Genomic DNA, 9,442 nt, shown 5'->3' with positions numbered 1-9,442 from the left:
TTAGGTCATCAAGCATACTGTTGAGTCATCCATGGCTGAATGTTGAGTCATCAAGCATACTGTTGAGTCATCAAGCATACAGTTGAGTCATCATGTATACTTACAGCTGGATGTTAGGTCATCAAGCATACTGCTGAGTCATCCATGGCTGAATGTTGAGTCATCAAGTATACTCACAGCTGGATGTTGAGTCATCAAGCATACTGCTGAGTCATCAAGCATACTGTTTAGTCATCAAGCATACTCACAGCTGGATGTTGAGTCATCAAGCATAGTGCTGAGTCATCAAGCATACTGTTGAGTCATCAAGCATACTGTTGAGTCATCAAGCATACTGCTGAGTCATCAAGCATACTGTTTAGTCATCAAGCATACTCACAGCTGGATGTTGAATCATCAAGCATAGTGCTGAGTCATCAAGCATACTGTTGAGTCATCAAGCATACTGTTGAGTCATCAAGCATACTGTTGAGTCATCAAGCATACTGTTGAGTCATCAAGCATACTGTTTAGTCATCAAGCATACTGTTGAGTCATCAAGCATACTGTTTAGTCATCAAGCATACTGCTGAGTCATCAAGCATACTGTTGAGTCATCAAGCATACTGTTGAGTCATCAAGCATACTGTTGAGTCATCAAGCATACTGTTGAGTCATCAAGCATACTGTTGAGTCATCAAGCATACTATTGAGTCATCAAGCATACTGTTGAGTCATCAAGCATACTGTTGAGTCATCAAGCATACTGTTGAGTCATCAAGCATACTGTTTAGTCATCAAGCATACTGCTGAGTCATCAAGCATACTGTTGAGTCATCAAGCATACTGTTGAGTCATCAAGCATACTGTTGAGTCATCAAGCATACTGTTGAGTCAGTGTAGTTCAGCCTTCTGTCTGAAACCTTTGGGAGTGTAGTTGTGGTGTAGTGTATTCGTAGTAGTGGTGTAGTGTAGTAGTAGTAGTGGTGTAGTAGTGGTGTAGTGGTGTAGTGGTGTAGTGTATTAGTAGTATATTAGTGGTGTAGTGTAGTAGTGCTGTAGTGTAGTAGTGGTGTAGTAGTAGTGTAGTGGTGTAGTGGTGTAGTGTATTAGTAGTATATTAGTGGTGTAGTGTAGTAGTGGTGTAGTAGTAGTGTAGTGGTGTAGTGTAGTAGTGGTGTAGTGTAGTAGTAGTATATTAGTGGTGTAGTGGTGTGGTGTAGTAGTGGTGTAGTGATGTGGTTGTGTTCATGTCTTCCATACTAACAGTGGGTTAGGGTCAGTGTAGTAGTGGTGTAGTGTAGTAGTGGTGTAGTGATGTCTTCCATACTAACAGTGGGTTAGGGTCAGTGTAGTAGTGGTGTAGTGATGTAGTGGTTGTGTTCATGTCTTCCATACTAACAGTGGGTTAGGGTCAGTGTAGTAGTGGTGTAGTAGTGGTGTAGTAGTGGTGTAGTGATGTGGTTGTGTTCATGTCTTCCATACTAACAGTGGGTTAGGGTCGGTGTAGTAGTGGTGTAGTGATGTCTTCCATACTAACAGTGGGTTAGGGTCGGTGTAGTAGTGGTGTAGTGATGTCTTCCATACTAACAGTGGGTTAGGGTCAGTGTAGTAGTGGTGTAGTGATGTCTTCCATACTAACAGTGGGTTAGGGTCAGTGTAGTAGTGGTGTAGTGATGTCTTCCATACTAACAGTGGGTTAGGGTCGGTGTAGTAGTGGTGTAGTGATGTCTTCCATACTAACAGTGGGTTAGGGTCAGTGTAGTAGTGGTGTAGTGATGTCTTCCATACTAACAGTGGGTTAGGGTCAGTGTAGTAGTGGTGTAGTGGTGTAGTAGTGGTGTAGTGATGTCTTCCATACTAACAGTGGGTTAGGGTCGGTGTAGTAGTGGTGTAGTGATGTCTTCCATACTAACAGTGGGTTAGGGTCAGTGTAGTAGTGGTGTAGTGATGTCTTCCATACTAACAGTGGGTTAGGGTCAGTGTAGTAGTGGTGTAGTGATGTCTTCCATACTAACAGTGGGTTAGGGTCAGTGTAGTAGTGGTGTAGTGATGTCTTCCATACTAACAGTGGGTTAGGGTCAGTGTAGTAGTGGTGTAGTGATGTAGTGGTTGTGTTCATGTCTTCCATACTAACAGTGGGTTAGGGTCAGTGTAGTAGTGGTGTAGTGATGTCTTCCATACTAACAGTGGGTTAGGGTCAGTGTAGTAGTGGTGTAGTGATGTAGTAGTGGTGTATTGATGTCTTCCATACTAACAGTGGGTTAGGGTCAGTGTAGTAGTGGTGTAGTGATGTCTTCCATACTAACAGTGGGTTAGGGTCAGTGTAGTAGTGGTGTAGTGATGTCTTCCATACTAACAGTGGGTTAGGGTCAGTGTAGTAGTGGTGTAGTGGTGTAGTGGTGTAGTGGTGTAGTGGTTGTGTTCATGTCTTCCATACTAACAGTGGGTTAGGGTCAGTGTAGTAGTGGTGTAGTAGTGGTGTAGTAGTGGTGTAGTAGTGGTGTAGTGATGTGGTGTCTCTGTCTCCTGTGTTTCAGGTTCAACTACAGATCTACTCACCATCTGACCATCAACGGCTTCTACGACTTCCTCAACTGGTTCGATGACAGGGCCTGGTACCCACTGGGCAGGATAGTGGGGGGCACGGTGAGTGGAATAACTCAACTGGTTCGATGACAGGGCCTGGTACCCACTGGGCAGGATAGTGGGGGGCACGGTGAGTGGAATAACTCAACTGGTTCGATGACAGGGCCTGGTACCCACTGGGCAGGATAGTGGGGGCACGGTGAGTGGAATAACTCAACTGGTTCGATGACAGGGCCTGGTACCCACTGGGCAGGATAGTGGGGGGCACGGTGAGTGGAATAACTCAACTGGTTCGATGACAGGGCCTGGTACCCACTGGGCAGGATAGTGGGGGGCACGGTGAGTGGAATAACTCAACTGGTTCGATGACAGGGCCTGGTACCCACTGGGCAGGATAGTGGGGGCACGGTGAGTGGAATAACTCAACTGGTTCGATGACAGGGCCTGGTACCCACTGGGCAGGATAGTGGGGGCACGGTGAGTGGAATAACTCAACTGGTTCGATGACAGGGCCTGGTACCCACTGGGCAGGATAGTGGGGGCACGGTGAGTGGAATAACTCAACTGGTTCGATGACAGGGCCTGGTACCCACTGGGCAGGATAGTGGGGGCACGGTGAGTGGAATAACTCAACTGGTTCGATGACAGGGCCTGGTACCCACTGGGCAGGATAGTGGGGGCACGGTGAGTGGAATAACTCAACTGGTTCGATGACAGGGCCTGGTACCCACTGGGCAGGATAGTGGGGGCACGGTGAGTGGAATAACTCAACTGGTTCGATGACAGGGCCTGGTACCCACTGGGCAGGATAGTGGGGGCACGGTGAGTGGAATAACTCAACTGGTTCGATGACAGGGCCTGGTACCCACTGGGCAGGATAGTGGGGGGCACGGTGAGTGGAATAACTCAACTGGTTCGATGACAGGGCCTGGTACCCACTGGGCAGGATAGTGGGGCACGGTGAGTGGAATAACTCAACTGGTTCGATGACAGGGCCTGGTACCCACTGGGCAGGATAGTGGGGGGCACGGTGAGTGGAATAACTCAACTGGTTCGATGACAGGGCCTGGTACCCACTGGGCAGGATAGTGGGGGCACGGTGAGTGGAATAACTCAACTGGTTCGATGACAGGGCCTGGTACCCACTGGGCAGGATAGTGGGGGGCACGGTGAGTGGAATAACTCAACTGGTTCGATGACAGGGCCTGGTACCCACTGGGCAGGATAGTGGGGGGCACGGTGAGTGGAATAACTCAACTGGTTCGATGACAGGGCCTGGTACCCACTGGGCATGATAGTGGGGGGCACGGTGAGTGGAATAACTCAACTGGTTCGATGACAGGGCCTGGTACCCACTGGGCAGGATAGTGGGGGGCACGGTGAGTGGAATAACTCAACTGGTTCGATGACAGGGCCTGGTACCCACTGGGCAGGATAGTGGGGGCACGGTGAGTGGAATAACTCAACTGGTTCGATGACAGGGCCTGGTACCCACTGGGCAGGATAGTGGGGGCACGGTGAGTGGAATAACTCAACTGGTTCGATGACAGGGCCTGGTACCCACTGGGCAGGATAGTGGGGGCACGGTGAGTGGAATAACTCAACTGGTTCGATGACAGGGCCTGGTACCCACTGGGCAGGATAGTGGGGGGCACGGTGAGTGGAATAACTCAAGTGTATTGTGATTGTGGGCCTTGTACCCACTATGCATTGTGAGTGGATGGATTAGGAGAGGAAAACAGCTCTCTGTTTCTCTGGCCTGGTTCCCACTGGGCACGGTGAGTGGTGGATTAGGAGAGGGAAATAGCTCTCTGTTTCTCTGGCCTGGTTCCCACTGGGCACGGAGAGTGGTGGATTAGGAGAGTGAAACAGCTCTCTGTTTCTCTGGCCTGGTTCCCACTGGGCACGGTGAGTGGTGGATTAGGAGAGGGAAACAGCTCTCTGTTTCTCTGGCCTGGTTCCCACTGGGCACGGTGAGTGGATGGATTAGGAGAGGAAAACAGCTCTCTGTTTCTCTGGCCTGGTTCCCACTGGGCACGGTGAGTGGTGGATTAGGAGAGGGAAATAGCTCTCTGTTTCTCTGGCCTGGTTCCCACTGGGCACGGTGAGTGGTGGATTAGGAGAGGGAAATAGCTCTCTGTTTCTCTGGCCTGGTTCCCACTGGGCACGGTGAGTGGATGGATTAGGAGAGGAAAACAGCTCTCTGTTTCTCTGGCCTGGTTCCCACTGGGCACGGTGAGTGGTGGATTAGGAGAGGGAAATAGCTCTCTGTTTCTCTGGCCTGGTTCCCACTGGGCACGGTGAGTGGTGGATTAGGAGAGGGAAATAGCTCTCTGTTTCTCTCTGTTGTTTTCTCCTGCTCTCTCTCTCTGTCCTCCCCTTCTCTCTCTCTCTGTCTCTCTCTCTCTCTCTCTCTCTCTCTCTCTCTCTCTCTCTCTCTCTCTCTCTCTCTCTCTCTCTCTCTCTCTCTCTCTCTCTCGCTCTCTCTCTCTCTCTGTGTGTACCCCACTTCTCTCTCTGTCCTCCCCTTCTCTCTCTCTCTGTCTCTGTCTCTGTCTCTGTCTCTCTTTCTCTCTCTCTCTCTCTCTCTCTCTCTCTCTCTCTCTCTCTCTCTCTCTCTCTCTCTCTCTCTCTCTCTCTCTCTCTCTCTCTCTCTCTCTCTCTCTCTCTCTCTCTCTCTCTCTCTCTGTCCTCCCCTTCTCTCTCTCTCTCTCTCTGTCTCTGTCTCTGTCTCTCTCTCTCTCTCTCTCTCTCTCTCTCTCTCTCTCTCTCTCTCTCTCTCTCTCTCTCTCTGTGTACCCCACTTCTCTCTCTGTCCTCCCCTTCTCTCTCTCTCTCTGTCTCTGTCTCTCTCTCTCTCTCTCTCTCTCTCTCTCTCTCTCTCTCTCTCTCTCTCTCTCTGTGTACCCCACTTCTCTCTCTGTCCTCCCCTTCTCTGTCTCTCTGTCTCTCTGTCTCTCTGTCTCTCTGTCTCTCTCTCTCTCTCTCTCTCTCTCTCTCTCTCTCTCTCTCTCTCTCTCTCTCTCTCTCTCTCTCTCTCTCTCTCTCTCTCGCTCTCTCTCTCTCTAGGTTTACCCAGGTCTGATGGTAACAGCTGGTCTCTCTCTCCAGGTTTACCCAGGTCTGGTGGTAACAGCTGGTCTCTCTCTCTCTCTCCAGGTTTACCCAGGTCTGGTGGTAACAGCTGGTCTCTCTCTCTCCAGGTTTACCCAGGTCTGGTGGTAACAGCTGGTCTCTCTCTCTCCAGGTTTACCCAGGTCTGATGGTAACAGCTGGTCTCTCTCTCTCCAGGTTTACCCAGGTCTGGTGGTAACAGCTGGTCTCTCTCTCTCCAGGTTTACCCAGGTCTGATGGTAACAGCTGGTCTCTCTCCAGGTTTACCCAGGTCTGGTGGTAACAGCTGGTCTTTCTCTCTCCAGGTTTACCCAGGTCTGGTGGTAACAGCTGGTCTCTCTCTCTCTCTCTCTCTCTCTCTCTCTCTCTCTCTCTCTCTCTCTCTCTCTCTCTCTCTCTCTCTCTCTCTCTCTCTCTCTCTCTCCAGGTTTACCCAGGTCTGATGGTAACAGCTGGTCTCTCTCTCTCCAGGTTTACCCAGGTCTGATGGTAACAGCTGGTCTCTCTCTCTCCAGGTTTACCCAGGTCTGATGGTAACAGCTGGTCTCTCTCTCTCCAGGTTTACCCAGGTCTGGTGGTAACAGCTGGTCTCTCTCTCTCCAGGTTTACCCAGGTCTGATGGTAACAGCTGGTCTCTCTCTCTCCAGGTTTACCCAGGTCTGATGGTAACAGCTGGTCTCTCTCTCTCCAGGTTTACCCAGGTCTGGTGGTAACAGCTGGTCTCTCTCTCTCTCTCCAGGTTTACCCAGGTCTGGTGGTAACAGCTGGTCTCTCTCTCTCTCTCCAGGTTTACCCAGGTCTGGTGGTAACAGCTGGTCTTTCTCTCTCCAGGTTTACCCAGGTCTGATGGTAACAGCTGGTCTCTCTCTCTCCAGGTTTACCCAGGTCTGGTGGTAACAGCTGGTCTCTCTCTCCAGGTTTACCCAGGTCTGATGGTAACAGCTGGTCTCTCTCTCTCTCTCTCGCTCTCTCTCCAGGTTTACCCAGGTCTGATGGTAACAGCTGGTCTCTCTCTCTCTCTCTCTCTCTCTCTCTCAACAGGTTTACCCAGGTCTGATGGTAACAGCTGGTCTCTCTCTCTCTCCAGGTTTACCCAGGTCTGATGGTAACAGCTGGTCTCATCCACTATGTTCTAAACCTGCTCCACATCACGGTCCACATCAGAGACGTGTGTGTGTTCCTGGCGCCCGTCTTCAGCGGCCTCACGTCCATCTCCACCTTCCTGCTGACCCGCGAGCTCTGGAACCAGGGGGCAGGGCTTCTGGGCGCGTGCTTCATCGCTATTGTCCCCGGTTACATCTCCCCCGCTCCGTGGCGGGCTCCTTCGACAATGAGGGCATCGCCATCTTTGCCCTCCAGTTTACCTACTATCTATGGGTTAGTAGACACACCCTCCAGTTGACAGATTATCTATGGGTTAGTAGAGACACACCCTCCAGTTGACATATTATCTATGGGTTAGTAGAGACACACCCTCCAGTTGACATATTATCTATGGGTTAGTAGAGACACACCCTCCAGTTGACATATTATCTATGGGTTAGTAGAGACACACCCTCCAGTTTAGTAGAGACACACCCTCCAGTTGACATATTATCTATGGGTTAGTAGAGACACACCCTTAAATTTATCCAGTTGACATATTATCTATGGGTTAGTAGACACACCCCTCCATGGACCTATCTATGGGTTAGTAGAGACACACCCTCCAGTTGACATATTATCTATGGGTTAGTAGGTTAGTAGTAGAGACACACCCTCCAGTTTACATATTATCTATGGGTTAGTAGAGACACACCCTCCAGGTGACATATTATCTATGGGTTAGTAGAGACACACCCTCCAGGTGACATATTATCTATGGGTTAGTAGAGACACACCCTCCAGTTGACATATTATCTATGGGTTAGTAGAGACACACCCTCCAGGTGACATATTATCTATGGGGTTAGTAGAGACACACCCTCCAGTTTACATTATCTATGGGTTAGTAGAGACACACCCTCCCAGTTGACATATTATCTATGGGTTAGTAGAGACACACCCTCAGTGGACATATTTATCTATGGGTTAGTAGAGACACACCCTCCAGTGGACATATTATCTATGGTTAGTAGAGACACACCCTCCAGTTTACATATTATCTATGGGTTAGTAGAGACACACCTCCAGTGGACATATTATCTATGGGTTAGTAGAGACACACCCTCCAGTGGACATATTATCTATGGGTTAGTAGAGACACACCCTCCAGGTGACATATTATCTATGGGTTAGTAGAGACACACCCTCCAGTTGACATATTATCTATGGGTTAGTAGAGACACACCTCTCCAGTTGACATATTATCTATGGGCTAGTAGAGACACACCCTCCAGTGGACATATTATCTATGGGTTAGTAGAGACACACCCTCCAGTGGACATATTATCTATGGGTTATAGAGACACACCCTCCAGTGGACATATTATCTATGGGTTAGTAGAGACACACCCTCCAGTGGACATATTATCTATGGGTTAGTAGAGACACACCTCCAGTGGACATATTATCTATGGGTTAGTAGAGACACACTCCAGTGGACATATTATCTATGGGTTAGTAGAGACACAATTCTCCAGTGGACATATTATCTATGGGTTAGTAGAGACACACCCTCCAGGTGACATATTATCTATGGGTTAGTAGAGACACACCCTCCAGTGTGACATATTATCTATGGGTTAGTAGAGACACACCTCCAGTGGACATATTATCTATGGGTTACAGAGACACACCTCCAGGTGACATATTATCTATGGGTTAGTAGAGACACACCTCCAGTGGACACATTATCTATGGGTTAGTAGAGACACACCCTCCAGTTGACATATTATCTATGGGTTAGTAGAGACACACCCTCCAGTTGACATATTATCTATGGGTTAGTAGAGACACACCCTCCAGGTGACATATTATCTATGGGTTAGTAGAGACACACCCTCCAGTGGACATATTATCTATGGGTTAGTAGAGACACACCCTCCAGGTGACATATTATCTATGGGTTAGTAGAGACACACCTCCAGTGGACATATTATCTATGGTTAGTAGAGACACACCCTCCAGTGGACATATTATCTATGGTTAGTAGAGACACACCCTCCAGTGGACATATTATCTATGGGTTAGTAGAGACACACCCTCCAGTTGACATATTATCTATGGGTTAGTAGAGACACACCCTCCAGTGGACATATTATCTATGGGTTAGTAGAGACACACCCTCCAGGTGACATATTATCTATGGGTTAGTAGAGACACACCCTCCAGGTGACATATTATCTATGGGTTAGTAGAGACACACCCTCCAGTGGACATATTATCTATGGGTTAGTAGAGACACACCCTCCAGTTGACATATTATCTATGGGTTAGTAGAGACACACCCTCCAGTGGACATATTATCTATGGGTTAGTAGAGACACACCCTCCAGTTGACATATTATCTATGGGTTAGTAGAGACACACCCTCCAGTGGACATATTATCTATGGGTTAGTAGAGACACACCCTCCAGGTGACATATTATCTATGGGTTAGTAGAGACACACCCTCCAGGTGACATATTATCTATGGGTTAGTAGAGACACACCCTCCAGGTGACATATTATCTATGGGTTAGTAGAGACACACCCTCCAGTGGACATATTATCTATGGGTTAGTAGAGACACCCTCCAGGTGACATATTATCTATGGGTTAGTAGAGACACACCCTCCA

At 48.7% G+C, this 9,442-nt stretch overlaps 1 pseudogene; it reads left to right on the top strand.

Annotated features, from left to right (window-relative positions):
• Positions 1–2,519: 2,519 nt before the first annotated feature.
• LOC124030248 lies at positions 2,520–7,059 on the top strand (annotated as a pseudogene).
• The last annotated feature ends 2,383 nt before the right edge of the window (positions 7,060–9,442 follow it).

This window comes from Oncorhynchus gorbuscha, unplaced genomic scaffold (assembly GCF_021184085.1).
Source record: "Oncorhynchus gorbuscha isolate QuinsamMale2020 ecotype Even-year unplaced genomic scaffold, OgorEven_v1.0 Un_scaffold_10180, whole genome shotgun sequence".
Taxonomy (NCBI): Eukaryota; Metazoa; Chordata; class Actinopteri; order Salmoniformes; family Salmonidae; genus Oncorhynchus; species Oncorhynchus gorbuscha.
The sequence above is the reverse complement of the archived record's forward strand: the minus strand, read 5'-3'. Positions and strand labels throughout refer to the sequence as shown.